The 4,412-nt window shown below is 41.0% G+C and overlaps 1 pseudogene; it reads right to left on the reverse strand.

Annotated features, from left to right (window-relative positions):
- Nucleotides 1-891: 891 nt before the first annotated feature.
- On the reverse strand, nt 892-1,579 carry LOC146396395 (coiled-coil-helix-coiled-coil-helix domain-containing protein 2 pseudogene; annotated as a pseudogene).
- Nucleotides 1,580-4,412: the final 2,833 nt, after the last annotated feature.

Raw genomic sequence — 4,412 nt, forward strand, 5'->3', positions numbered from 1 at the left:
TAAAAAACTCTGGTAGGCGTTCCCTCTGGCACAATGGGATTGGCAGCATCTCTGCAGTGCCAGGATGCAGGTTTGATCCTTGTCCGGCACAGTGGGTTAAAGAAGCTGGCATTGCCACAGCTCTGGTGTAGGTCGCAACTTTGGCTCAGATCTGATCCCTGGCCCAGGAATTCCATAAGCTGCAGGGTGCTACTCCCCCAAAAAACCCCTCTAGTATATTAGGAATAGAAAGGAACTTCCTTAATAAATGGTACCTACAAAAAAATCTATAATTAACATCAGGATTAGTATGAAAGGTTTCATATTTTACCCCAGGATCAAGAACAAAGCAAAGATACATTATTTTTAACATCATAAGCTGACTAGCCAGTACGATAAAGCAAGGGGAGAAAAAACCATATAGATTGGAACGGATGACATGATCATTAAAGTAGAAGTCTCTAGAGTCTATTTTTAAAGGCTCCTAGACTTAACAAGTGAATTTAGCATAGTTTTAATAAAAGGTCCACATATGGAGTTCCTGGTGTGGCACAACAGGGATCGGCAGCATCTTGGGAGAACTGGGTTGAGGTTCCATCTCCCGTTTAGCACAGTGGGTGAAGGATCTGGAATTGCTGCTGCTGTGACTTAGGTCACAACTCTGGCTTGGATCTGATCCCTGGCCCAGGAACTTCATATGCTGCAGGGTGGCCAGAAATGAAAAAGAAAAAGAAAAGGTCAACATACAAAAATTAAAATGCAATTTATACAATATTAATGTATAAATCTGGGTTTTTTTTGTTTTTTTGAAAGAAAATCTCTTTATTCTAATTAATTCACAAACAATAACATCAGAAAAGCATGTTTCAGAGGCCACATAAACATCTGCCCAGCCCCAAACTCAGTACTCAATGAACTTCCACATCAGAAGAATACCCTCCTCCACTGCAATTCTGAAGCACGAAAGCTATTAGTGATAGAGGAGAGGTTTAATCTTGATTTCACACTTTATATCTTCATGATCAATCACATTTTTATGCTAAATCAACCAGGTCATGGGGGGTGATTTTTCATGTCTTCAATGGAGCTTCTTGCTTAAGATAATCCATTTGCCAGTCTGCATTGTTTCAACACCTCGCTGAAACCCTCACAAAGCTTAAGGTCACCCTGGTTCTGGGAACACTCCAAAAACTGTTTCACCTCATAGAAGCATGGGCCAATCTGCTGCTGCTGTGCTGGCTGGGCTCCCTGAGGCTCCTGGTAAGTGATGTCAGGCCTTGAGGGCTCAGCACTACTTCCTTCACCGAAGCCCGCAGTGATCACATGACCTATCGTGTGGCCGATGGCAGAACCCACAACCACGCCGGCTACAGTGGTTGCCATCTGGGCCATGAGACCTGGCTGCCGAGGTGCAGCAGCAGGGGAGCCAACAGCAGATGGTGGAGCTGCTGCTGGTGGCTGAGCTGCCAGCGCTGGCCTGGGTGCAGCTCTCATCTGAGGTGCCCGGCTAGCCGGAGGGGCCATGTGGAAACTGCGGCTTCGGCTTCCACGAGGCATCGTAACTGCGCAACGAACGCGAACCTAGAAGACAGAGAAACTCAGAGAAGACCCTGGCGGCTTCTCATAAATCTGTTTTTAAAATACCTTTTATTTAAAAAAAAGGAAATACTTTGATATAAACCTGAAAATGTGTGCAGGAGCTATATGCTTAAAAATAAAAAAAAAGCGAATGAAGAAGATCAAAAGACATCTAAAAATCTAAATAAATGGAGAGATATATTATGATCATGGATTGAAAAATTAAATATGGTTAAGATGCTAATTTTAAAAAAGGTGATCTATAGATTTAACACAACTCCAGTCAAAATCCCAGGATCACTCATTGTATATATTGACAACTTAATTTTAAATTCTATATGGAAAGTGAGAGGAACTTGAACAGCCAAAATAATTTTGAAAAGAAGAAAATCTGATTTTAAGACTTACTATAAAATCACAGTTATCAAGACAGTATGGTAATAGTAAGAGGTTAACCACACACAAACACATAGATCAAAGGAACAGGACAGATTATAGGTGTGAATGCACACAAATGTAAGCTTTTTCATTGAGGTACATTTACATAACATGAAATTCATCATTTTAACTCTCTCTTTTTTCTTTTTTAAGTCATTTTAGGGCCTTCACCCCAAGTTAGGGGTCGAATTATAGCTATGGCTGCCAGCCTGCACCACAGCCATAGCAATTCAGGATTTGAGCCTTGTCTACAACACCACAGCTCATGGCAATGCTGGATCCTTAACCCACTCAGTGAGGCCAGGGATCAAACCTATGTCCTCATGGATTCTAGTCAGATTCGTTTCCGCTGAGTCATGATGGGAATTCCTCATTATTTTAACCATTTTTAAGAGTACAGTTCAATGCTATCTTTGGTATTAAGGTCTGTAGTAATTTCCTCACTTTTGTTTCTTATTTTAATCGGAGTCTTTTCTCAAAGATTTGTCAATTTTGTTGCTCTTTGAAAATATCTTTGGTTCATTTATTTTCCCTCTTGTTTCTCTGTTCTTTATCTCCACTCTAATCTTCATTATTACCTTCCTTCTGCTAGTTTTGAGTTTTTCTAAGTGCTTTAAGGTGCCAATTTAAGTGGCTAATTGGAGACATTTTTTAATGTAGGAACATAGGCATTTAAAGCTACAAATTTCCTTCTGAGCATATTTCACGGCATCACAAAAATTTTGGTACAGCATGTTTACGTTTCTTTCATTTGTGTCTTCTAATTTGTCTTGTGATCTTTACTTTAGCCCACTGGTTGTTTAAGAGCATGTTACTGTGTGCATATTTGTGAATTTCCCAGTTTTCCTTCTGTTGGTGCTGGGGGTAATTTCATAGGAATTTCTTTACTAGTTTGAGCAGGGGAAGAAATTCATGAGTAGACCAGAAGAAGCAGAATTCTTGTAGAATGGATTCTGGCAATCTCTACACAGGACTACTGTTATTTTATCAACATGTGATAAAATAAGCTTATATTTTATTGAAATGACTCTCTCCAGCATTGACAGCAACAACTACAGGGAAACTTAAGTTTTGATCTACGATGGGTGGAGGAAAAAACATCAAGCAGAGACCTGCCTTCTCCCACAAGAATAAGAGATCATAATAAAGGCGTTCATTCCTTCTACTCCAGCAGCAAGATTTAAACCTTGCATTTGGAAACAGAGCATGGAAACAGATGCTGCTGGTGCAAAGTTACACAATTTTTTTAAAATGGCTGCATCGAAGGCATATGGAAGTTCCCAGGCCAGGGACTGAATTCCAGCCACAGCTGCAACCCCATGCCTTGCAGCAAGCCAGATCCTTTAACCCACTGCACCAGGCCAGGAATTGAACTGGTGCCTTTGCTTCGATTAGTTAGATTCTAAACCCACCTTGTCACAGCAGGAACTCCTACATACTTTCTTTTCATTTTTTCATGTTTCATTTCTTTTTTGGATGCCCTGAAGGCATATGGAGTTTCTGGGCCAGGGATCAGATCCAAGCCACAGTTGTGACCTGTGCTGCTGGTATGGCAACATTGGATCTTTAACCCACTGTGCCCGGCCAGGGATCAAACCTTTGTCCTGGCCCTGCAGAGATGCCACCAATCCCATTGTGCTTTTTAAATGCCAACTTTTCTACATTTCACACCAGTAAAGCTGCACTTAAATTGATGTTACTTACAATGGTCATGAGATGAGTGATGTAGCTCCACAGTTTATTACTGCATCTCCAATTCCTAGAAATGTCACTTCATTGAAATGCCCAGTAAATGACTGACTTGTAGTAGTTTAATGATTCTCCTGTTAATATTCGTGGAATTGATTTCCAGTTTGGAAGTACTACTACAGTGAGAAGTGAATTACTATAATATCCTCTTTTTTATGTTCTTATTTTCTTTTGCTAACATGTTCTCAACTTTAGAAATTCTTCTCTGAATGGTTTCACAGATGTGAACTTCAGGACAGAGGTGGAAGAGTGAGAGTCTACTGCTGCAGAAGAAACAAAAGGACAGATTCCTTTTTTGGTCCTTTTGTCTTTTTGGGGCACACCCACAGCATATGGAGGTTCCCAGGCTAGGGGTCCAACTGGAACTGTAGCCACCGGCCTATGCCAGAGCCACAGCAATGCAGGATCTGAGCTGTGTCTGCAACCTACACCACTCTCATGGCAATGCTGGATCCTTTAGCCCACTGAGTGAGGCGAGGGATCGAACCCACATCCTCATGGATGCTAGTCGGGTTCACTAACTACTGAGCCATGACAGGAACTCAAGGACAGGTTCCTTTTGAGGTAACATGATACCATAAATAAATTAGTACATTTGTCAACTTTTAAAATTACAATGGCTAGCCTCATGGGGAAATTGGAAGAGATGAATTTCTACTTGCTAAAAT

This window comes from Sus scrofa, chromosome 14 (assembly GCF_054392235.1).
Source record: "Sus scrofa isolate SSC_HxYL_T2T_F1_AM1 chromosome 14, Sscrofa_HxYL_maternal_Yorkshire_Landrace_v2.0, whole genome shotgun sequence".
Taxonomy (NCBI): Eukaryota; Metazoa; Chordata; class Mammalia; order Artiodactyla; family Suidae; genus Sus; species Sus scrofa.